The sequence below is a fragment of the Vombatus ursinus genome, unplaced genomic scaffold, assembly GCF_900497805.2.
Source record: "Vombatus ursinus unplaced genomic scaffold, bare-nosed wombat genome assembly UNPS02014812.1, whole genome shotgun sequence".
NCBI classification, from domain to species: Eukaryota; Metazoa; Chordata; class Mammalia; order Diprotodontia; family Vombatidae; genus Vombatus; species Vombatus ursinus.
This window is the reverse complement of record NW_020954590.1, coordinates 61,023,428-61,050,640: the sequence shown is the minus strand read 5'-3', so window position 1 is coordinate 61,050,640 and position 27,213 is coordinate 61,023,428. Positions and strand designations below refer to the sequence as shown.

At 34.8% G+C, this 27,213-nt stretch overlaps 1 pseudogene; it reads right to left on the bottom strand.

Annotated features, from left to right (window-relative positions):
• Positions 1 to 2,177: 2,177 nt before the first annotated feature.
• Positions 2,178 to 2,932, bottom strand: LOC114053969 (annotated as a pseudogene).
• Positions 2,933 to 27,213: the final 24,281 nt, after the last annotated feature.

Sequence of the window (27,213 nt, the reverse complement as noted above, 5' to 3'; positions counted from 1 at the left end):
AGTCATGACCACATTCATGACCCCATTTGGGGTTTACTAGGCAAAGATACTGGAGTAGTTTGCCATGTCCTTCTCTAGCTCATTTTATAGATGAAGAAGCTAAGACAAACAGAGTTAAATAGCTTTCCCAGGCTCACATAGCTAATAAGTGTCTGAGGCCAGATTTGAACTCAGGAAGATGAATCTTTCTGACTCCAAGTCCACCTTTCTACCCACTGTGCCACCTAGCTGCAGTACAAAATACACACACACACACACACACACACACAAGCACACACAAATGTACACCTATATGTATGTATACATAGTGTTTAAAATGCCTTTTCCATCATGTGGTTTTCAATGGACTCATCAATTGTGAAATATTTTTAGATCTGCATGTCATACCAAAGTGGTTTTAAGTTAACTAGAATTTCAAATGTTTTAACATTTCCTGTTGTTTTGCATGTTTTAATTTAGGAGGATTTTATTTAAGAAGAAAGTGTTAGAGAAAAATCAGCATTGTATTTTTTCTTTCTATCTAAAACTTCTTTCCTATTAAAATCCTATTTACCTTTTCTTGTAAAAAAGCTTCAAGTGTATAATTGAAAAGTTGTCACTAGTGTATGGTTGGGGAATGGTTTGAATTGTCTATTGCATAATAAAAAAAGTACATTTTATATTTTTATTCTACAGAGAAATCTTTGTAAAAGGTGTGTAATGATCCTCTAGCCTAAATCATTTTCTCCACATGAATGCCGAATTCCATTAGAAATTGAGAGGGGTGTGTGTGAGTGTGATTATATCTATATAGGTGATGTGTTTGAAGTAAACCAGTCATAACAAGAAATCAGAGAGCTAATTATACTCATTTATTAAAACTCTGTCAATCAGAAGAAGTGAGTTTTGTGCCTGTGGGGATTTCTAATTTTGCCCCAAGTGCCTCAATAATGAACATGAAGTAAACAAACATTCTGAACCACACACATACATTATTAAACCTATTTTAAAAATGTGTAAAGGATTCTAATGTGTATGTAAGTTGTCAAAATCATTGATATTACATATACTTAGGAATATAGAAAATATAAAGTGTATCTATGATATCTAGGAAGAAAAAAAATCATGATTTTTTTACATCCCTCTCCTGAACAAAAGAGAAATTAAGCAGTGAAGTAGATTCTAGATAGAGTTCAAGCACAGAGAAAAAAGGAGTCAGTAAGAAGAAGGGGGGACAAAAAAAAGGAAGAAGAAGGGGAGTTCTGGCCTCAGGATGTTTAATATGGCTGATGGTTATTTTTATTCAATAACTAATTAAAGAAAAAAAAAACTAGGCTGGAAGCCCAGAAACTACTCATGTGCCCCACTGTACTCTTGAATAAGAGAGGATTTTGAACCTGCTCTGTTTTGGACCTGGACTGGTTAGTCTCTACTAATGCAACTTTTTGACCCCTAACTTTGAAGGCCTCATCATACCCTTAAAAATATTTAGTTTGTTTCAATTACATGTAAAAACAACTTTAACATTTTTTTTTAAATTTTGAGTTCCAAGTTCTCTTCCTCCCTTATCCCCTCATCTTTTTTAGGATGTGATTAGTGGATTCTTTCAATTTCTGTTTTACCCTCTGGTTCTAGGATATCAGGGCAGTTTTCCATGATAATTCTTTGAAACATGATGTCTAGGTTCTTTTTTTTTTGAACATGGCTTTCCAATAATTCTGAAATTATCTCTCCTCAATCTATTTTCCAGGTCAATTTTTTAATGAGATATTTCAAATTTTCTTCTTCCTTTTCATTCATTTCATTTTGTTGTCTTCTGTCTTGATATTATGGAGTCTTTAGCTTCCAGTTGCCCAATTCTAATTTTTAAGGATTTTTTTCAGCAAGTTCTTTTGCATTTGGCCATTTATACTTTCTAAGGAGCTATTCTATTTAGTGAATTTTTGTATATCTTTTTGCATTTGACCAATTATGCCTTTTCAAAAAGTCTTTTGTTAAATTAATTTTCCTGCCACTTTTGCCAGTTGGCCTATTCTGGTTTGTATGGTGTTATTTTCTTTAGTGGGTCTTTTTTCCTCCTTTACCAAGGTCTTGACTCTTGTTTTTTTCATGATATTTTGGTATCACTCTCATTTTTCCTCCAAATTTTCCTCTACTTCTCTTATTTGATTTTTTTGAGATAAGCTTTTTATTTAATGTTACAAAAAATATTTAGTCAGACCAAAGCCCTTGTCATCATTGGACTCCTCAAATTCTTCTTTTTTGCTTCCTCTTTCTTCTTCTCCTCAGCTGGGACAGCTGTGCTAGCAGGAGGTACCCCTCCAGCAGGGGCAGCACTACCAGCTGTTGGGGCAGGTCCCCCAACTCCTACATTGCAGATGAGACTTGCAATGTTGACATTGGATGGGGCCTTTGCAAATAATCCAGGCCAGAATGGTTCAACATTTATACCTGCTGCTTTAATGAGGGCATTGATTTTATCCTCCATGACTGTAACCTCATCCTAGTGAAGGATGAGGGCAGAGTAGATGCAAATGAGCTTGGAGACAGCCATTTTAGCAGAAGGATGAGGAGGGACTTGTTTGTAGTGGTGCTAGCCGTGGAATAAAGTGAGGGTTCACCCCAACGCAGCCTTAGCTTCTGAAGAAGAACTAAGCACCTTACAGACAACTGAAGAGAAAAGCCTTATTTTATTTTTAAAATCTTTTTTAAGGTCTTTCAGGAATTAATTTTGGGCCTGAGCCCAATTCACATTTTTCTTTAAGACTTTGGAAATAGCTGTTTTGACTTTGTTGTCTTCTTTTGAGTTTGTGTTTTGATCTTCTCAGTAACTATATAAACTTTCTATGGTCAGATTCTGTTTTTGTTGTTTGCTCATTTTCACAGGTAATTTCTTGACTTTCATCTTTACGTTAAAGTTTGGATCTACTCCCCAGGGTGGAAGGGATACCATCCTAAGCTTTAGGTTTTTTGTCCTGCTGTTTTTCAGAACTAGTTCCAGGCATCTGTAAATTTTCAATGCTTTCAAGTTGGTATGATCTAAGGAGAAGTGTGATCACTGCTCTACTGGCCTGTGCTCTGGTCTATGAGTGATCACAAGCACTCTTTTCTACCCTGGATCTGTGACCAGGGCCCCTACTCCCTTGCTCCTATACACGATAGTGTGTTAGTGCTCTTTCTCACCCACTCATAACTACATATGAGCAATGCAACAAATGCCTACATCCAGTGCCAGCAAATGGCCCCCTATAATATCCTTCTGACTGATTTTCTGACCCCTTTACAGTCTGTAAACAGAGAGCTCTGGATTTAGTCACTTATTGGGGCTTGGCCTGTGCTGGATTGCTCTCTACTCACACCAGTGAGAGAGACCTTTCCTGTTGACCCTTTAAGTTATCTTGGGCAGGAAAATTGCTTCATCTTATCCTTTCTTTGGTTCTGCCATTTTACAATTCATTTTGAGGCATTATTTTAAAGTTGTTTGGAGGGGAATGTGGGAGAACTCAGGCAGGTCCCTGCCTTTATTCCTCCATATTGGCTCTCCCTCTTGGGATTCATAATGTTAATACTGAGCTTAGTGCAGACACTCAATCTCCAATTTAGTTCAGAACTCCTGAGTTTAAGAGACCCATCATTCTCAGGCTCCTGGGAGCAGGCATCACAGGCATGTAACACTACTACCTACTGGCCATTCTTATTTCACTGAGCTCTTTAGAGATTTGAAACTTAATTACTTCTCAAATCTTTCTGTAAATAAGAGCAAAACAAAATCATCAGATCCCTCCAGACCAAAGGATAACTTAACCCAGTGATGAAAGAATAGACATGGAATTTTTCAGTTCATATCCCAGATCTGTGACTTATTTGTGTCACTTAGGATGAACAATTCTCTCAATAAGCCTGAATTTTCATACGTAAAGTGGGTTTAATAAAATTCCCCTTCATCCTCAGAAAAGTCTGAAAAATGTTAGTGGTGCTTGTAACATCATTGGAAAAAAAAGTTCTATACACTCAACTTGTTGGTGGAAACTTCATTTTATTGGACTTTTTCTATTTATTATTAGAATTCTGTATTACTAACTTAAGAATTACATGACAAAGTAAAAACAACCAGCTGTTAATGTTGAAGAATTATTGTCCTATTGCCCATACTAGCCCAGGAATCCACAACTTCCCCTACATTAAGCTAATACAAATAAGATAAGGGTTGTTGAACCTGAAATGGTAAGAATTTTCCTACCCAGAGAATTTTTCCTCTGAGCTTACATTTTTGTTGTTGTTGTTGTCATTGTTGTTCAGTCATTTCAGTCAGATCTGACTCTTCATGACCCCATTGGTTTTCTTGGCAAAGATATGGGAGTGGTTTGGCTTCTCCAGTTCATTTTACAGATGGTGAAACTGAGACAAACAAGGTTAAGTAACTTGCCTAGGGTCATATAGCTAGTAAGTATGTGAGGCCAGATTTGAATTCAGGAAGAAGAGTCTTCCTGACTCCAGGTCCAGCACTCTATCAATTGTGCCATCTAGTTATCCTTGGTTTATATAAGAAAGAAGAAACATAAAATCCTTGCTCACCTCCTCTTTGAAATCCTAGAGCAGTTGTGAAGGTTACTAGTGGTGCACTGCTGATTTCCGTTGCTAAGTAAGTGCAGAATGCAAAGTACTGTGTATAAACTTCAAAGTGCTATATAAATATCAGCTATTATATCAGACATTTATATAGTACTTCAAGGTTTTTTACATATCTTCCTTACAACAATTCTTTAAAATGGGTAGTACAGGTATAATTATCTCTAATTTTACAGATAATGATATTGAAGTTCAAGGACTTGTTCTATTGTCACACAGCTCGTGAGTCAGGACCAGAAAACTCATATCCTCTGACTCCTATTACCATACCCCCTGGATTTCTCTCCTGAAGACTTATTTAATGAGAAAACTGTAGGAGAAAAGGAACAGAAGTAAGGGGGAAAGCAACCATCTACCTCCACTCCTACCCCCAATTCCACCTATACTATTTTTATTTACCCAGGCATCTTTCCTATGTTTGTAGGTCTTTTCAGAATGTAAAAGATAGAGGCAGGTCTGCATTATAACTGGTAGGGTCTTTCTCTGCAGTCTTGGTGCTGTTTCATGGAACTGAGAGTGGAAGAACAATGAGGAATATGGGTCCAAAAATATAAATTTACATTTTTTTCACCATGTGCATTTTCTTTTTTTCTTTTTTTTTTACCATGTGCATTTTCTAATGAGTTTAAAACAAATATAGAAAGAGGTGGAAAAAGTTATTTCCCATTTAATAATTTTGGTGGATAAACTGTGTTTTTTACACTGAAAACAAGAAAATATGTAAAATGGTCAGCTTTTAATATTCACCAGAAGTTGTCCAATTTAGACCTGAATGGTTGAATTTATTGAACATATTATTTGGGCAATTCAGGTAAAAGTAAGATAACTTTGTAAAGCTATACAGTATTTCCTCTACTTAGTCATTAGAGACCTGGCTACAGTAGTGATGCCATTAAGCAAATATCAAAAGCTTAGTCTTTGCCTTCTAGAAGCTTAAAAACTAATTAAATAAGGTAAACTACATATAAGCATCTTGACTAGATCTAGCTGATTACTAGCAAAGAAAGCATAAATGGAGCCTAAAGATCTAGGGATGCATTATTTAAAAAATTTAAAACTTGGTGAATTATAAAAATCTCTTCCTTAGTATATGTCAGGCCCAAATTCAAGAATTTTTTTTTTTTTTTTTTTTGCTTTTTGGTTAGGCTATGAGGTTAAGTGATTTGCCCAGGGTCACATAGTTAGTAAGTGTTATATGTCTGAGGCCAGATTCCAACTCACGTCCTCCTGAATCTAGGGCCGGTGTTCTATCCACTGCACCACCTAGCTGCCCCAAGCATTTTGCATAATCAGTGTTGTCACTTATAATTGAGAGGGAATAACCAATGTTATTTCTCCAAGGGCTAGCTGTGAAAGGGTAAAATATTGTGTAAGTAACAACTATCATTTATTATTTCATTGATTTAACTCGATGTATTACTAAGAACTTTAACTATCTGATAAGCTTTATGTTCAAAACCCAAGGACTCTTGGCTGCTTTGGCTAAAGTTTGGTTTTTATTCATTTCTTAATTAATTTTATTAATTTCTTAGACATTATCTACTAACTTCCAAGGATGAACTATCTGGTTAGTATGAGAAACATCTGTGTGTTTTAGGCAGAAACTGAGATTTAGTGTATTAAGTCTCTCTTCACCTGGGCCTTGGCTCTAGTTAGGTTTTGCACAGCTTCTGGGGAAATATCATCCTCAGACTCCTCAGGGCCTTTGGTAAGCAAGTTGAGGCTGGAAGGTTCTGAGTATCAAATCCCCTCATTTTAAACATAAGGAACTGAGGTTGAGAAAGGGTTAATTAGTTAACTAGTTATGGAACTAGTAAACAAAAGAGCAAGGAACCCAGGTCTCCTAATTCCAAAATCATTTCTCTTTTCATTGTACCATGCTGCTTCATCTAGAACAGTTTTATGTTTAGTTTTGAACAGCACTTGTTCAGAAACAACTACAACTTTTAGGCAGCAGTTATCCCAGGGTAGGTTTGGGGATGAAATCATTCAAGATTGCATGGTAAATGAAAGAGGATCAGAGCTGTAATGAGAGGATCAGAGTTTGAACCCCACCTTGGTGACTTACTCAGGAAAGTACCTTAACTTTTCAGTTTACTTCTATTAAATGGAGGGATTGAATGAAATTATCTCTGAGTCTCTCCAGCTCTAAATTTTATGATCCTGAGAACTATTCTTATATTTGAATCTCATAGCATATGTGTTCTCCTCTATGTGCTTAATATGATATCGTTCATATTATTGTATCTTGTATATGTCTTTATTTTTCTCATGAGTAAGAGTTGAATTACATGTCCAATTAAGGTCCTTTCTAGCACTAAATTCTATAATTCAGTGCTTCTTCAACTATATTTCAAACTTCCTGAAGATAGGAATTATGTTTTTTTTTTTTACTTCTCTTTGCAGTCACCACTCTGGCCCAGTGCCCTGCATATACATACATATGCCCAGGATCAGTGTTAGTGCAGGGTTTCCCTCCACCAATGCAGATCACCACTTGTCTGTAACTTCACATTCCCAGTGAGTTTCCTGAGGCTCAGAAAGGTTCAATGAATTGTCAGGGCTGTTTAGTAAAATATTATTGAAGGTCATTGAAATTAATTATAAATTCCAGGTCTCATTCTAGAATAGAAAAATCATAAAATTGAAGAGAACTTCATAGGACCAGTAGTCATACTTGTATCTGGACAGGAATTCACTCTGCAATTACCCTGGCAAATGGCCATCTGGTCTCTGCTTGAATGCTTCCAGAGATGATTCAAGCATTTATTAAATGCCTCCTATGTACCTGGCATGGTGCTAATCTCTGGGGATACAAAGAAAGGCAAAAAACAAAGCAAAACAAACCAAAAACAAAAACTCAAACCAGAACAAACAAAAAAAATTTCCTCCCCTCAAGGAGCTCATAGTCAAATGGAAGAGCAATAGTAATAATTATAATAATGATGATAATAACTCATATTTACATAGTACCTCCTATATACTAGGTACTGGGCTAAATACTTTACAAATATTATCTCTTTGGATCCTCACAAGAGTCCTGGAGGTAGATGCCATGATTATCCCCATTTACAATTGAGGAAATTGAAGCAAATAGAAGTTAAGTGACTTACTAAGGGCCACACACTCATGTCTGAGAAATGGATTTGAACTCAGGTCTTACTGACTCCAGATCCAATGCTCTATCTACTGTGCCACTTAGACAACATGTAAATATCTAGGTACAAAGAAGATATGTACAGGATAAATTGGAGGTAACCTTGGAGGGAACACATTCACCCTCTACTCTAGGCAGCCCAACTGACATTTAGATAGTTCATATTATTAGGATTCCCCCCTCAACTATATTGACCCAAAATTTGCTTCTATGCAGCATTTCTCTTAATTTTTATCTCTAGGGCTAAATGGAATTAGTTCAATCCCTCTTCCACATGGCAACCTTGCATATACTTGAAGATAGCTATCATACATATTCTCTCTGAATATTTGCTAGAGTAAATATTCCTATTTTTTATTAATTTTTTTGTCAAGTGTTTGGTCTGAGGTCGGATTTGAATTCAGGTCCTCCTGACTTCAGGGCTGGTGCTCTATCCACTGTGCCATATAGCTGTCCCAATATTTCTATTGTTTCCTAAAGTTGTTAGTGTAACATGGTCTTGAAGGTCCTCACCATTTTAGTTGCACTCCTTTGGATATTCATCCAGATGTTTGACAATGTCGTTCCTGAAATGTGTTATTTAGAACTAACATAAAACTACTCAAGATGAAGCACCATGGCACAATGAAAAGAGAATAGAATTTGGAATCAGGAGATCTGGCTTCCTTGCTCTTTTATTTACTAGCTCCATGACCTTGGGAAACTCATTAACCCTTTCTCAACCTCAATTCCTTAATGTTTAAAATGAGGGCATTTGATACTCAGAACCTTATAGCTTCAATTTGCTTACCAAAGACCCTGGGTGTCTGACCAGGGTGAGTACAGAAGGACTATCACCTCTTTTATTGTGGAAACAAATCATCTACTAATGAAGCATATTATCATCTTTGAATGTATATCAATAATTACTATTCTTTGTGCCTACTTTTTCATCTCTGTAGAAACTTTAAGAATGATCTACCCAAGTATCTAGAATATCATTGTTAAACATGAAAATGGAATAAGTTGAATTTAGCAAAGAATTATCTATAGTAGATCACATCTAATAAGCCAAATGACGCAAAAGTGCAAAGAAGGGAAGACATCAACAATGGAAATACTTTTGCTCAACAATTCACTGATTATCAGTATTTAAGCAAGGCTTTTCATCTTGCCATCATTTTGCAAGGATATCATGAGAGACTATATTGAATGCTTTAATGAAATCTAGATATCCTATATTCATGATTACTGTGATCTCTATGTCTTGTAATCTTGTCAAAATCAAAAGAAAGCTGTTAAATCTGACCTGGCCTTATTCTTTGAGTTCATGTCTGAGGTTACACAGAGGCTAGACTGATTATAAAACATAAAACCTTTATATTTCAAAAGAAATTATTATTTTTAGTGACTTAGTGTCTGCTTAATTGTGCTAACCTCAAGTGGATTTATTACTTAGATTTCTTTAGATATGCATGATTTATTAATTCCTTTCAATATGAAAAGTCTACATGTTCTATTTAGTTAGATTAAAGAAAAACTTTTACAGAGAAGAAAATTCTAGGTTATACTTTCCCCACATATAGGAACAACTCCTTCCTTTGCTTTTGTGAAATGATAAAAACCACTGTGGTAAGTGAAGTCCCCAAATCACACTTTTCCCTCGTTATGTCTTGTCACTGAAATGAAGTAGCTGCCAGATTCATTGTCCAAATTACACCCAGAGTTTCAGGCAGAACTGTTTAGAGCACAGTCACAATGAATTCAAATCAAAATCACACCACGTCCTACAAATGTTGGTTTGACCCTTAATTAGGTGATGCATGTCCATGAGCCATCCATAGATGCTGTAGGATGGCAGAGTTTCATTATCCTTTGTTAGCCAGCCTCATTGCTACCTTCTAAACAGACGGATGAGCCTCTTATCAGAACTAGCAGATGGCAGTGCCAGTCTGTTTGAATTTTCAGACATGTACTTGGAGAACATTCCCCAGAATTTTATTAAAGTACATTGCATTAAGGTAAAATTGGCACTGTGAGCCCCAGAAGAACATTAAAGATTCTATTCAAGAATGTGTCTCTGGACTCCCCCCCCTCCAGAGCCCAGAGGTGGGGCTGATATTAACGGTACACATAAGCTCTTTCCATCTAGGGATTTGTAATACCAAGAGAGGATTCAGTATTTAAGAATGTCTAGTCTTAAAGTTACTGTCTCTGAAGAATTTCTTTAAAAAAAAATCTATAAACAACCTGGTATTTATATTCCAATCCAATCAGATAACTATTTTAAAAGTATCTGTCATATGCAATAGAGGCAAAATCATACAGAAGATAGAGAGTTGGCTCAGAGTCAGAAAGGCCTGACTTTCAGACCCTCCTTCCTAGAAAAGTATTGACTTTATGACCCTCCCTGTTAATTAACTTCTCAGAGGTCTAAGCACCTCTCTAAGATTAAGACCTTGCAGAAAAGATGTCCACATACATTAGCAGAGGTAATTATCTCTATGATATAAAAATAAAGAAAGGCATTTCAATGTATTCACAACCGTTTTTAATGATCAGTCATGTAAAAAATGCTGATTGTGTAATCACAGAAATAAGTTGGAATCCTTACTTGGCCCATTCTATCTGTGTGATCTGGGGCAAGTCACTGATTATCTTTAGGTCTCATTATCCTTATTTGTACATAGTCTCATTTACTACAATGAGATTGTATGATTAGATGATTTCTAGCAAATTCCTATAATTCTAGATTTATGATCATAGTGAATTGCCAATATTTGATGAACTTTATCTATGGTAAACGTACACAGTGAAAGAGATTAATGTAAATTGGTCAAGTTGAGTTTGTATGTGACTGTCATGTCTCCTTTATTGTTATATCTGAAAGGTACAAATAATATACAGAAAAGGTGGGTAAAAGCAGTAGATAATCTAGATGATTGTAAATATCTGGATGACTATTATCATGTACAAAAAACATGAATATGAATAGTTGACATCTTTCTAGGTCTCAGTGCAACTCCATGGAGTTGTGATCTTCAGTTGTGCTTTACTACTATAAAACTGAACTTATCAATCAGATTATTACTTTGGTCAGCTATCATCAAAGACTACTTAATTAAAAGGATTTACTCTTTAGGAAATCCTATAGATTCAGATTAAGAAGATGAAGTTTGGGTGTGCACTCTTACAATTGTCCCTAGGTTCAATTGCCTCTTACTGTCAATCTCAGTTTAGCCGCCTTACCCAAACTTTTCTTACTCTTTTCTTCAAAGGACAGGGTATTGAATCCTCATTCATAGCTATTTTGATTTTTATAAATTTTGTCTTATCAAGAACCTTGGTTTTCTGCTTTCCCATCCCAGAGCATAACTGAAGTGCCAGAAAAGAAGGTAGTAGAGATTGCTAAAGTCAATTCACTAACTGCAGAACAAAATAACATAAGAAAGTCTAACAGTAAAGAGGAAAGAAAAAAAAGCATATCCTTCATTCCTGCTTCCTATTTCTTTCTCTTCTTTATTCTCCCCTTTTCCTTCCCTTCTTTCTATCCTTTCCCCTTTTTCTTCTTTCCAATAACTGCTTACTTTGAACAAGTTATATGCGGAGCACTATGTGGTAATGGAGAAATTATAAAGACCATGAAGAAATGATCCCTGACTTCATAGAGCTTCCATTTTAGCAAGAGGAATAAAAACCAGAAAAAATATAATAATAACATAGAATAATTACAGGGAAGAATAGAAAATGGTAATCAAAGATGGGTGCAAAATATTGTTCTATGACTGAGTAGGACTGAAAAGACCTGGAATTTGAGGAGGTCTTTAAAAGATAAGTATTATTCCAAAAGGCAAAGTGGAGAACAACCTAGGAATAGAAAAAGGAATGAAGGAAAAAAGCCTTTATTAAGTGCCTTTTATATACTAGGAACTATGCAAAGCACTTTGTCATTTTGTCCCCACAACAACCTAGGGAGATAAATGTTATCATTGTTATCATTTAGAGTTAAAGAAACTGAGGCAGATAGAAATCATATGTATTTTCACAGTCACACAGCTAATAAGTATCTGAAACCAGAGTTGAATTCTGTTTTTTTTTTTTACTTCAGTCCTAGAGCTCTATCCACTGTGCCATTTAAGTTCATAAATGAGTAAAGGCCACAATGCATAAAAGACTAGAAAGGATGAAATTATACCATAAAAATGAGTCATAGACTCACAGGAATTGGAGGCATTTTAAAGTCTGGGCAAACAATAGTTCATATAGCTAAAGCTAATGCTGCTATTTCTCCAGTCTTCTGATACTTCTCACTCTATATTATTGAAAAAAAATGGAAGAATTTATATGCTCTTGAAAAGTCAGGAAGTATTAAAGATGGATTAGAATTTTATTGAGGTTTTCTTCCTAATATAATCAGAAAACTTGAAAGTGAAATGAAAAAGATAAAAGATCACTTTTGAATTAAATGTAACTGGCTGTGCAAAAATACATTTTGTGTCAGAAAAAGGCAGTAGCCAATTTTCCTATTTATGTAGAGCTTGAGAATCAATCCTGTCCTATTCTTCATAAGAAAAAAAAAGCTTTGAAGGGTTTCACAATTCATAAAAAAAAGTGTTGCCAACGATGACATTTTAGAATTTACAATATACACCATTTATTTATTAAATTTTTGTTTAAGGTATAGCTTTCAAATTCAAGTAGAAGTAGGAAATGTTCTTCAGCCAAGTGGTTAGAGGTAGAATATTGCAATTTGCTTAAAACTTACTCTCTGATGAATAATTAGCTCTTCAGAAAGAGAGTGGAACTTATTTTATTTTATCGACTGACTTCTTAAGTCAAGAGAAATATAAGACAAATGGTTTATACTAAAAAAAAATGTATTGGGTCCATTATAAGGCAGAAGACATTGTAATACATATTTTTTGTAAGAATGATTTTGTAACATTTACAAAATGATTTTCTCATCCTTACATAATTGCGTTAAAATTGACTTACTTTAGAAGTCCTCACTAACAGATTCTACCTTCCCTTGATCGTGTTATATTTTACACTTGGCACATAGAAGATGGCAATAATGACCATTTTTGTAAATCAATAACTGCCATAAATCCATGTAACTACTAGATGCTATCAGGGCTCTTGGCAGACAAACCATTTCACATCATCTCTGTTCACTCTGTAGGCTTTCTCATTGTCCAAATGTTGGAGTCCATATGAATTTTTATGTATTATACTGAGGAGAAAGATAGCTAAGGATAAAGACTTACAGGTAGGTGAAAAAGAAAATAACAGAAAATCATCACTAAAGTGATTTTCCTAAAGTGTGGGTCTGATCATGTCACCCCTTTAAAAAAAATTCTAAAGGTTCTCTCTTGTCTCCAGGATCAAATACAAAATTCTTGGTTTAGCTTTCAAAGCCCTTCATAACTTAGCTCCTCCTATCTGTCCAGTCTTCTTACTTCCCTGTCACATACCTCTTCAATTCAGTGACATTGACTTTCTTGCTGTTCAGGGAACAAGATACTCCATTCCCTGGCTATGGGAATTTTCTCTGGCTGTCCCCCATGCATGAATTCTTAACCTCCTCTACTCTGATTACTGACCTACTTGGCTTCCTTTAAAATCAAACCTTCCAAAGGAAGCCTTCCCCAACCCCTCCTATTTTCAGTGCCTTTCCTTTACTAATTATTTCCTATTTATCTCATGTGTAGCTTGTTTTGTACATATTTGTTTGCAAGTTGTTTCTCCCATTATATTGTAATTTCCTTGAGGGCAGGGGCTATCATTTATCTCTTTTTATATACCCAGCGCTTAGTACAGTAAATGGAATATTTTTGTTATTCAGTTGTTTTTCAGTTGTATCAAACTCTGTGACCCCACTGGGGTTTTCTTGGCAAAGATACTGAAGAGATTTGCCATTTCTTTCTCCATGATTTTACAGATGGGTAAATTAAGGCAAACAGGGTTAAGTGACTTGCCCAAGGCCATAGAGCTAGTAAGTATCTGAGGCCACATTAGAACTAAGAAAGATGAGTTTTCCTGACTCCACATCTGGCATTCTATCCACTGTATCATCTAGTTGCCCCTACTTAGAATATAGTAGGCATTTAATAAATTTTATTGATTGATTGTCAGGCTTAGTTTAAAATTGAAAAACATAATCAACTGGTCAGAAATAAATGCCAGAAAAGATCTTTATTCTTCTTAAAGTAACAGGCAACAAATCTTTTTACTACAAATTTCCAAACTCCATCCTTCTCCACTAGTTATTTTGAAAAATCAAGAAATAAACTATATGAAAACTGTAGCAACATCCCAGGGGGCAAATTGTCCACAATCGTCTGGACATAACATTGAATTATAACAACTTAAGAACATTATTTTTTTTCAGAGATATTACCGCATGAATAGACACATCCTCCAAAGTGAAATGAAAAATTCTCCACATATAGATTCCTAGGAGAAGAATTCAAAACCAAATGAGAAAAGGATTAAGTACATATTACGCCCATTATTCTGTCTCTTACTTGAGTAGTGAAGTTGCCCCTATTTCATGAAGATGGTATTGATAAAGTTGCAGAAGATGAGCTTCCATCCCATTCATTTTCTTCTCTTAAAAGTCAGTATTTTTGCCCATCATTATTACCCATTTAGCATTAAAATAAAATAAAAACTGTAATAGGAAACAAGCTTTCTCTGCACATTTTCTGAAGTCCATCAGATAAAAGATGAGCAAAACAAGAATAATAATGAGAGTAACAACTAACAAATATGCAGTTCACTAACATTTGCTGAATGCATTATGTATCTTATCTCATTTGAGCCTCACAAAAATACTTCAAAGAAAAATACTACAGGTATTAACTATGATTTGACATATCAAGGAAAATGAAGCTCATAGAGTATCAATGAAATTATCACATAGCCCATCAGCATCAGAGGCTGGTTCTTTCAGCCTCCAATTCCTCAACTAATTGCTTCAGGGAAACACATGACTAGATGACTTCTTAACTTCTTTCCAACTTTGAGAGTCTAAAATTCCAAAGTGTTTTTAAGCCATGATAAACATTCCCTTTGGCAAGGCAGTTAAACTCCTTTGGCCAATTTCCTCATCTATAAAATGAGGATTATAATAACTATAGCACTCACTTTATAAAACTGTGATGATGAAATTAGCTAATCTATAGATACTGCCTTATCAACCTTAAAGCATTATACACGTTAACTATTGTCATTATTGCATGAATTTTCTGATTTTGAGAGCTGCTTTAACATATTTATACTAGATGTTATAATTCAAGAAAAAATACCAAATGACTGTTACAAATGTCATATTTATCATACCGCAAATGTTCTCATCCTTTTATTATTTTTAAAAAAACATTTTATTTTTAATTATGGAATAAAACAAGTTTTTTGTAACAGTAAAATCAAGAAAAATGATTATGTATGAAATAACAAATCTATTATATACAACTGGTTATTCATTATAAATATATAATAAAGTTATCATGTCAGTTTCTTATTTTTTTCTTCTCAGAGATGGATACCATTAGAAACAAATAGATATATATGTAAAAATGCTCTATACAAACTTCTACTTATCAGGTATTTCTCTGGATGAAGATACTATCTTCATATGTCCTTTATTTTTAATTTGAGTATTTATAATAGTCAAAATGACTTATTCATTTAAAGCCATTCTTAAAATAATATTGCTCTTACTGTACATAATGTTCTCTTGGATCTGTTCATGTCACTCTGCATTATTTTGTGAAAGTCTTTCCATGTTTTACTAAGATCATTAAGCTCATAATTTTTAAAGCACAATAGTATTCCATCACAATCATATGTCACAACTTGTTCAGCCATTTCCAAATTGATGGGCATCCCCGAAATTTCCAGTTCTTTGCCACCACAAAGAGAGTTGCTATAAACATCCCTTTCACATTCAAAGTTATAATTACTATTTGTGAATTTCCCTCCATCTTATTTTTACTCACTATTTTCCTTCTCAGCCTCTCTTTTTACCCTAACCTTACTACCTTATCTTCTCCCCTTACCCTCCTATTACTTATTTTATCCACCCCTCTAAGAATCCCCCCAGCCTCCTAAATTTTAATCTATATACCCTTCTAAAAGTCCCTCCCCACACACTGTCCCCCAGTTTTCTCACTTCTCTACAAGTTTAAAAGACTTCTCCACCCTTCCAAATGTATACTTTGTTCTTCTTCGGTCCAGGTGAGAATGATGTTCCAACATTACAAGGCCTCCACCTCCACCTGCTTTCTCAGTATTCTTTCTTTCACACCTGATTTTTATGAAATAATTGTTCCTTTTTACCTTTTCCTAATCAGTTTTGTTTTTAAGCACCACAGCATCATCCCATCATACAAAACTCAGCCCCAATATTTCTTTCAAACTATCTTAGTAATGGTAATAGTTTTAAGAAGACTGATAACATTTTCATATATGTGTGTGTGTTCACACACACACACACACACACACACATATATGTAAACAAGTTGACCTTAATGAATACTTTATAATTCATATTTGGTGTTTTCCTTATATTTCTTCTGGATTTTTTGTATCAAATTTTCAATTGAGTTCTGGTCTTTTTGTTACAAATACCTGAAAGTCTTTCACTTTGTCAAATGTCCTTTTTTTTAACTCTCAACTTTGCTGGGTAAGTTATTCCTGGACAAAACCCCAGCTCGTTTACTCTTCAAAATATAATGTTCTAAGACCTATGGTCTTTTATTGTAGAAGCTACTAGGTCTTCTGAAAACCTGTCTATATTTCTGCAGTATTTAATTTTTTTCCTCGTTGCTGGCAATATTTTTCCCCCTTAATTTGGGACTTTAGATACTTGGCTATGACATTTTTGTAAATTTTCATCCTGGGATCTCTTTCAGGTGATGAACAGTAGATTTTTTTTTCTACTTCTATTTTACCCTCTTGTTCTAGAACTTAGGGCAATTTTCCTTAATAATTTCTTACAATATTGTATTCAGATTCTTTTTTTATCATAACTTTCAGGTAGTCTGACAACTCGTATATTGTCTCTCCTTGAACTACTCTCCAGATCAGTTGTTTTCTAATGAGATGTCTCAGAATCTCTTCTATTTTTGTAGTTTTATTATTTCTTGGTGTCTTGTAATATCATTAAATTCCTCTTGCCTAATTCTAGTTTTCAAGGAGTTATTTTCTTCCTTAAGATTTTATATTTCTTTTTCCAATTGGTTAAGTTTCTTTTCATAATTTTCTTTGGTTGCTTTTTTCCATTAATTTTTCCCTGCTTTTTCTTATTTGATTTTTGAATTTCTTTTTAGGTCCTTCCAAGAATTCTTTTTGGGCTTGTGATCATTTGATGTTACTCTTTGGGGTAGGAGTTGCTATATATATATATGTATGTATGTATGTATGTATGTATGTATGTATATATGTATATATGTATATGTGTGTGAATGTGTGTATATATATACATACACACACACACATATATACATATATATATATATACGTATATATGTATGTATACATATCCTTATCTTCCTCTGAATACGAACTCAGATTTTCTTTTACTCCAAAGTAGCTATCCATGGTTGGGGTCTTTTGCTTTTGCTTGCTCATTTTTATTTTTATTTTTACTTTGTTCTATTTTGTTTTCTGCAGCTTATTATTATAATTTTGTTTTAATCCAGATTTGTGGGTAATGTTGCCTTAGGCCTCAGGTTCTCCTTACTGTTATTTTTTGAATTCTGTCTAGGAGCTAGACCTCAGGGACTGTTCTCCTCCCCTAAGCCACAGTTAGGACCCTTAGCCATGCTATCCCTTAAAAAATTTTCTTACTCCTTATGGTATCACACTCACTGGAATTGTACTTGCTCCTCCTTGGCCACAGCCACAGCTCAGAATCACATCTGGTCAGCACAACTAGGCCTGGTGTCTGAAACAGCAGGAGCCCTTCAATCTTTCCCCATCCAGTCATCTGCTGTTCTTCATGAGTCATAAGTTCGTGAGGTGAAAGTTTCTGAGACTATGAGATGAAATTTCTTGAGGCTATGAGTGAGGTAAAAGTTTAGATGAAATTTTTGAGCCCTAATCTACCCCCCTACAGAGCCACCCTCAAGGCCTACCTCTTGTTGACACAGTAGAGTCAGCCTGAAGGTGTCTACACTTCACTCAGTGCAAAACTCAGCCCTTGGAGGTCTTCTCAAGTTATCTTAGGACAACTGCTTTACCCCTTTATTTTTTGCTGATTTATGTTCATTTTGTGGTGCTTTTCTGTTTGTGGAGGAAATCTGGAGGGCTTGGAAATTTCTGACCTACTCTGCCATCTTCCCAGAATGCCATCATCCTTTTATTCTTGTCAATGAAAATGAGTCCACAAATATGTAAATAAATGTAAAATTCCACAAATGTAATCTACAGTTACAAAATTCAACATATAATTCCCTTTGTAAAATTCTATCAACTACTCATCTGCAATGGAACTTCTTGTTCTACAATGTCATTAAAAATGAAAGACAGATGTCTAAATAAATTTCAGCGTTCCTATTTGAGGTAATGAATAAATCTGAGGACTACCATGTTACGTAGCTATGAACTTGGTTGACATTTTTTATTAAAAGTTAGACTTTTCATTTCATTGTTAAGAGGTGCTAACAAAAACTTGCATTTATTTATTTATTCATTCTTCCATTTTTCATTTATCTTATCATTTTTTATTCATTCATTCATTTTATTTGTTCATTCATTTATCTATTCATCCATCTATTCATTCTTTTGTTTGTATATTTCTCCATTCATCTGTTCATCCATTCATCATTTTATTTGTTCATTTGCTCACTTATTTATTCATTCACTTATTTACTCATTTATTTATTTATTCATGCCTTCACCCCTTTGTTTATCTGTTTATTTATGCATTTATGTATGTATATATTTCACATGTAGTGAATCAAAATGAGCTCTTCTGGTAATTTGGTAATCTTGCATATTTCTAATTGTATAGGTTTCAAAGCAATAGTCAAAACCTCTATGTATTAGTAATGAACTGAGATAACTGAAATTTTAAAATGATCAGACAATTAGTTTACTGTGTTTTGTCATTGGTGAGAATGTTTAAAATTATTTTAATTATTTAAGAAGTGAACTTATGAACATTTCAAATATGCATAGAGTTTTCATGAACAACCCAACAAAAGTAAACTGAGGCACATTATCTCCATCCAATATAATGCTTTATTGACAGTGATGCTACCTGCCAAAAGAATAGGTCTGTTTCTGCCTCAGTTATGGCCAAAGATGCTGAGAAGAAAAACAGCTCCCCTTGTTTCTGGGGACAAAATGCAGAATAAAATATAGGACTTCACAGGTGGGAAAAGAATACAATTGGTTATAGGGTTGGTGACATCATGGGGTTGAAGACAACATTATTGGTTTCAAGGATGAGGCATGGGGAACAATATGATTGGTTGGAAGTAGGGAATGAGGGGTTAGCAACAACCTCTTCCTTCCCTCTTGTGACTAAGAAATGTAGATTTCTTTGGATAGCAAATCAGACAGCCTTGAAGGATAGCCTGGTGGTGTAAAAATACTAGACCAGACTCCTCGGTGTCAACAAACATTCCTCAAGAAAAGCAATTTTCCTTGTGGCAAGAATAGAACAGTAATAAGCAGAACTGGATTTCTAAACTTAACTTCTTACAGACCAGCTGAATTTCTGCATTAAGTTCAAAGACCATGACTTAGACAATTACAGGACAAAATCAATGAACTGTAAATAAAATCAATAAAAATGATACAGAATCAATGTAATCTTCTCAGGCTTTAAGGTATACAAAATATTTGCCTCATGTTTAATTGAACTAAGTAGTATAAATACTATTGGCTCCAGTTTTCAGAGAAAACTAAGGTTCAGAGAGATTTAAAAAAATTGGCTTGTCTAAAGTCAAATGACTAGTAAATATCAGAGATGAGAAATAAATCCAGGTCTCCTGGACCCAGTACACAGTTCTTTCTAATGAATCCTGGTGTCCCCACACTCTCTGTGAGGAGGAATTATCTTTTATTTACCAAATCCACTGAGCTCCTCAAATGATGGAGATGTGATTGGCTATGGTAGTGAATGCCCTGCAAAAGAGATACAATGAAATAACAGAGTAAACATTAAGTAAGTTACTGCTCTTCTGGTAAATATTTTGTTGTCCCAATAATGCCCCACAATACTCTTCTCTTTACTTGGTGCATCTTCTGGGTGTGTTTCATCCTCTACTCTTTTTACACTTAAGTAATGAGAAGTTTGCAGCATGTGAATATATAATCCTGGGGCAGCTAGGTGGCTCAGTGGATAGAGCACCGGCCTTGGATTCAGGAGGACCCTGAGTTCAAATGTGACCTCAGACACATAACACTTACTAGATATGTGACCCTGGGCAAGTCACTTAACCCCATTGCCTAACCAAAAAAAAAGAAAAAATAGTGAATATATAATCCTTTCCCAGGACCAAGAATTCCTGATCAAAATCCCTACCTACATTACACCCAGTCCCATCCCCCAATATTTAGATAACAGTAACCACCTTTCTTTGATAACAAAACCATGGAATGTAAAGTCCCCAAACAATTTCTTCTTCTTTTATTGAAGGTGATTCATATCAGGCCAGGAAAAGAAGTTGCCATAACCACATCCCTTTTAGTCACTTCTAGGTCTACTCTTGGGTATCATGCCTTAGCAATCTTCCTCCTTTTAGTTTTCTATGTCCATCCATTACTCTATATTCATCAGTCAAGATCCTTATTTCAGTGTTCTTCCAACCTTCTTCTCTCTTAAAGGAGTCACTCTCCCTCTTTTTTTTTGGTACTTGACTCAGTAAAATCCAACCTTCATTTTTGAGCCCTTCGAAAATTGATATGCCCAGAAACACCTAGAATTCTACTGTCATCAGCTCCTCAGATCCCTTTACCAACACCTTTAAACTACCTCAGCTACACAAAAGAAATGTCATATCATAAATCATCACTAAACTCTATCATCTCCATGACTTTGCATTCTAAAATTCCCCTCTCTGGTAATAATCTTCTTTCTTTCCATTTTTGCCTGTCTCTCATTCTTCTTAAAACTACTCTTTATTCCCATTAACCCCATAGTCATTTCATCACATTCTTTTTTCTCAATCCATCACCCCAATTTCAGCATCATTTCTTCCAGGAATTGCCTAGACTTATGGTTCTTAATCTAGTGTCTGTGAATAGATTTCAGTGAGTTTGTGAAATTGGATGGGGGAAGTACAACTTAATTTTCACTGTCTTCTAACTAAAATTTAGCATTTGATTATGATTACAAATGTGAGCAACCAACATTATTCTGAGGAGTCCATGAACTTTACCAAACCTCCAAAGGCTCAATGGCACAAAGAATTTAAGAACCCTTGGTCTAGAATCTATAGCTAGTCAATTTGATACATTGTGTTCTATCCTTGTCACCTTTATAACCTAATCCTATATCTATTCATAATTTTCCAGTCTTCCCCCAAGAATTCTCTGATCTTCACCCCCCCCACCACAAATTTCAGTGTGTTCTGCTTATTCTACTGAATGCAGCTGGATTAAGTTACATCTTTGTGCTGTGTCCACAACACATTCATTTTTCTAGTCTTAACTACTTTTCCCCTTCAATGCTTAGGAAAATATTATTCTTCTTTGGCTGAACTTCTAGCCTACTTCCCTCAGCAGCTGTTAAAAAAAAAAAACAAACAAAACAAAAACCTTTCTCTCCTCAAGGACATAAGACCTTCCATCGTTCCTTCTCTCAGAAGATGTATTAGAAGAAGGAAGGAAATAAACATTTATTAAGCACTTACACTGTGCCATTTATGATGCTAAGTGTTTTACAAATGTCTCATTTGGTCCTTGCAACAACTTTGTGAGGTAGGTGCTATTATTATACTCATTTTACAGATGAGGAAACCGAGGCATACAGAGATTAAGCAATACTGGCAAAAGAGACTCTGTCTTTGTCTCTCTGTCTCTGTCTCTGTCTCTTTCTCTCTCTCATACTCTTTCTCTCCTTTACAAATTCTTTCTATCTACATCTATTTATTCTCATTGGAGCTTCACAAGAACTCTGTGAGGTAAGTTCTATAATTATTAGGATCACATGATCATAGGTCTTGAGTTGGCTAGGATCTTAGAGATATCATGTAGTCCAGTCCTCTAATTTTATAGGTCTTCTGATTCCAATTCCAGTAATTTTTTCACTTGTACCTCAGCTTTATAATCATATATGTAGAGCTGGATAGAATGTTAAAGGTCAACCAAGCCAATTCAGTCATTTTACAGATGAATAAACTGAGATAAAAGTGAAATGTCTTACTGAATATCACAAAGTTAGTACATGTAAGAGACAGGATTTGAACCAAGTCCAATATTCTAGCCACTCTACCACATTGTCTCTGTGTTGACCTTCTCTGAAACCTCACAGAACATCTTATTTTGAACTTCTTTAATTCATTTTGTTAAGATTGTGCCTTAGAGTTATCAAAATTTGAGTTTTATCTGTGAACTGTTAGCTCCATAAAAGCAGGGATCATGTCTTATCTTAATCATGTACCAGTCTCATCACAGTACTACATACAGAGAAGCTGCTTAATAGATGTTAGTTGAATGAATGAGTATTTCTTTAAAAAAAAAGGCTTTGTGACTGGTAAGGAGAATATAAAATGGAAGTTTCTTCATCCTTATGGATATTCCTAAGGAAATTATATGAGGGATAAGACTTTCTTCCTTACTCCCACTTTTTCTCTTTGACTTTCTGTCCTGACATCTGAGTTTCTCCCTGTTATTTGCAGAACATACTCAGTAATGCATCATTTTCTCATCTATCACTGCAAAGCAGAAAAGATCAAGAAAAAAGCATAATTATTTTTCCTTTTTCTTTTGTTGGATGTCTTGGTGCTGATAAGCAGAGATACTGTGTCTCTGATAAAAATAGAAATATGAGAAATAATGTTTGTAACTTGAGAATTTTTCTGTTTTTGAAAAAAATCATAAGATTCAGGGTAAGATTTAGAGATAACATTTCATGGCAATTGAAGAACTGAAGTCTACAATACTTTATTCACGCAAAAAGATGGGCAGACTTCAATTGTTGCAAGTTAAAGAAAGGAACCTGTGTCTGGGCCTGATATGAGGTTTTGGCTATAAAATTAGCTGTAATCTGTACTAGTTAGATGAAACTCCAACTTGGAAGCAGTTGGAGATACTGCACCAAAGCCTTCTCCGGTACTTAGTTCTCTAAGTAACAGCCAGTGCTCTTCCTCATCAGGGCAAGTGATATTTTTTTTTTTACTGTAAATGAGGATGAGGTTAAAACTTCCTTCTAAGGTGACAAAGAAAATGCTGACACACAGGGGAGCTAATCTTCCGTGAGACTGATTTTTCCTAAAATTCCCCAAAATACTAATACCTGGTAGAAAAGATTTCTCTTGTGAGACTAAGGCTGTTAAAATTTACCTTTAAGTTGGCTGAAATTGTGAATCCAAATAATTGAAGAACTCCTCCAAAATTCTATCAGTCTGCCCCAATAATCTGATTAAACAGCAGGCAAGTGATTTAAACTAGAAGGCTTCAGCTTTCCATGATTCTTGCTTAGATGATTGAATTTATGGATTCTTCATGCAACAATGAATACTTACTATAAGCATGTGTAAGTGACTACTTTATTATCTTGGAAGGACCTCAAAGCTAGTTGGTCATGAAATATAAGACCTTTTCAAATGAAAAGTATCAGAGTATTCAATATGATTATAAAGTGTGACAATTCTATTACAGAGATGGATCAGAGATCATTATAAGAAAATTGAGAAGCAAGGAAATCTCCAAGAGAAAAAAAATCAATTGTCAGGGGTATTGATCATGGCAAAATATTGGCCTTATTACCAAAAGCAGGACAAAGTCAGGGGTTTTAATATGCAAAGCTTCTTTGTTGAGAGCCCAAACTCTACTTTCAAGGACAGAAAATTACTTCATAGTAATGGGCAGTTGCTATAGCACAGGTGCATTTAAAATGTTTGGCACTAGATTTGGCCAGTGTGGTGTAGTGATTCGAGTTAGCCTCAAAATCAGGAAGATCTACATTCAAAATAATCATGATACAATAATTCATGAAATAATTAAAGAAAGTTGTCCTGAAATGTTAGAACAAGAGAGGAAAGTAGAAATAGAAAAAAAATACACTGATCACCACCTTTAAGAGATCCTATAAGGAAAACTTATGGGCTATAAAAGCTGTGAGATTAGCTAAATTTTGAAACCCCCAGCTCAAAGAGGAACATTATGCGAAACAAGAATTAATTCAAATATGGTGGAGTCACAATTAGAATCACACAAGACCTAGAAGCAGCTACACTAAAAGATCACAGGTCTTAGAACACTTTATATTGAAGAGCAAAACTACTGGGGTTGTGGCTGAAAATATACCCAACAAAGTTAAGCATAATCCTGAATGAAAAAAGAAATGGATATTTAATGAATTACCAGACTTTCAGGATTTCATTGCAAAAAGACCTGCACTTAATAGAAATTTTGACATACAAAACCCAAGACAAATATAAGATAAACATCAAAGACTAATTACAAGGAATTCAATTAGGACAGACTATTTACTTTTGATATGAGGAAATGTAAACTGTATGTCTGAGATCATAATTAGTAATTTAGTAGTTCAAAAGAAAGATTGGGGTAGAGGGGAGTGTGATTTGATTCTAAAAAGTAATACTATCTAGGAAAAAGTAAAAAAAAAAAGTAAATGTCTTATACAAATGAGATGTGAAAGGAAGAACTGATAAGAGGAATTAGATTGGGGAGGAGTGCTGGTAGTTCTAGAACACTACTCTCATTGGGAATAGGTTAAAGAGGAAACAATATATGCAAAATTCAGAACGAAAGAAGATAAATGGGATAGGGAAGGGGAGAGCATAAGGGAGGGATTTTTAGATGGAACCCTGCTCACATCATATCTGGGTGAAAAATAGAACAATATATACACTTAGAAGGGAATAAAAGTTTTCTAAAGTATAAACAAACAAGGGGGTGAGGGAATGGGATAAGGGGGTATATATAATTTGGAAGGCTATAAAAGTCTTCTTAATTCAGATAGAAACAAGAGGGCAAGGGTAAAGGTAGGGGGGAGGATAAGTGAGGGATCTTTGGGGGAAGGGTAGGTTAAATAATAGGAGGGCCAGGTAGCTAGTAGAAGCAAAGTAAAGGAGTCAGGAAGGGGGAGCATTCTGGGAAGATGATGGAGTATGTTAGAAAATTCCAAGCTCTCAAGATTTTCCTCCACAAAAGAGATAAAACAATACTCCAGGGCAAACACAGTGTGAGCAAAAATAAATGAGAAAAGGGGTACAACAGAGATCCTCTTGGGACAATCAGAGAAGATTGGAAGAAAAATTCCAGAAAGAGGTTTGGTCCCTGTGAAGAGTAAACACTTCTGGCTACTTCCTCCTACCTAGTTAACAAGTGGCAAAACCTGGGGTTAGCTGGTTTGGTAGGCTGCCTAGGCCCCACTCCCAGGAACTCTCTCCTCCTTCGCCCCCCAACCCTTGCAGGATAGTGACTGGTGAGGGAGCTGGGAGTCTGAGCCTGGGAAGATTGAGGGAACCTCTGCTGACAAGGAATGCCAGACCCAGCTGTACTGCAGAATGGTGGGGGGTGAGAAGGAACCAGCACACACCTCTGTGTGAGTGCAGAAGCAATGAAGAAGAACATTCCTGGCTATGTGCACTTACATGAGGTTGGAGGTCAGCTTTACTTCCAGAGTAGAGGGGAGAACTGAAGATCTGGGGCAAAAGGCACCATCCCCCATACCCCAGGACTAGAGGTGATTGCAAAAATTAACCTATTACTACAGAAAATGCACAGTCAAAAAAGAAAGAATCCAACCATAGAAAGTTATTATGGGAATAGAGAAGAGTAGGGTTCATCTTCAGAGAAGGATATTGAAGCAGAAGAGCCTCCTTCTATCCCCAAATGGTCACCTGCCCAAAAAGGATTCATAGAAGAACTTAAAAAACACTACAAATCAAATGAGAGTGATTGAGGAGTCAAGAGGTATAGGAAATAAGAGATAAACTCAAACATAAAATAAAGATCAGGAGTAGAATTTATTAGGAAAAGAAGAAGCAGGGGTAGTAACAATGGTCTCAGACAAAGTTAAAGCTAAAATAGATATAATCAAAAAAGAAAAAAATAGGGATTCTACAGTATATGTCAGCCATATTAATCAATATTGTTTTTAACTCTTTAAAATAACTAGACAGTGTAAGGTTGGAATATTGCTGTGGTGTATGAATTGATGAGTTGGTGGGCTTAGAAAAATATGAAATGACTTGGACTTATCAAGGAAGATGTTATCCAACCTCAGAGAAACAAAGGACAAACAATATACTACAGTCTTACATAGATGCATGTGAATGTATGTATCTATATATGAATGTGATTATAGATATCTACTTATATGTATAAGTGTATAAATGTGTGTATATGTGTGTGTACATATATATGTTTGTGTATATAGGTCTATGTGTGTGTATACATTTACATATATGTGTGTATATAAATAATTAGTATAAATAAATTATATCTATATCTATAACTATCTATCTATATCTATCTATCCAATCTGCCTTTAATTGTAGGCTTCTTGGGGGAGGAGTGAAAAGGGGGAGAGAAGAACAAAGTAAAAAGTGCATAGCATCAAACAAAAGAAAACTTACAAGGATACAAAGATGGACAGTTTTTAAACACAATGTACAGTATTTATTACATAGGTTTTCTCAAAATGTGAATTTCTTGCTGCATATTTTGAATCCTTCCTTATGTTCTGCTGTACACATGGCAATGCTTTTTGATTTCTTTTCTTATTTCATATTTAAATTTTACTATTTAACTATGTAATGTTTCTTTTTCTTTTCTTATTGTGTATTTAAATTTAAAATAAATTAATAAAAATATTTACAGTCTTATCAGGTTTTTTTAAATTTTGACAATCTTTTCATTGATTTTCATGATTTTTTCTTTCGCATTAATTGGATTTTTTTTTTTGCTTTTCTACATTTTTAGATGTATGCTAATTCATTGCCATATTTTTTTTTCTTTCATTGATGGAAATGTTTAGAGATACCCATTTTTCCTTAAGAACTATTTTAGCTCTATCTGAAAAGTTTTTTGGCATTTTTCTCATTGTGCTCATTTTCTTTGATGAACTTTTTTCATAGTTTTTATGATTGGTGGTTTGACTTACCCTTTATTTGAGACTAAATTATTTAGCACCTAAATAATTTTTATTCATTTTTTAAAATATCATCTTAATTGGATATAATTTTCATTTATTTGTAGCTGGAAAAGGATGTGTTCATCATTCATCCATTTTTTTTGTATTTATTTGTGAAATTTTT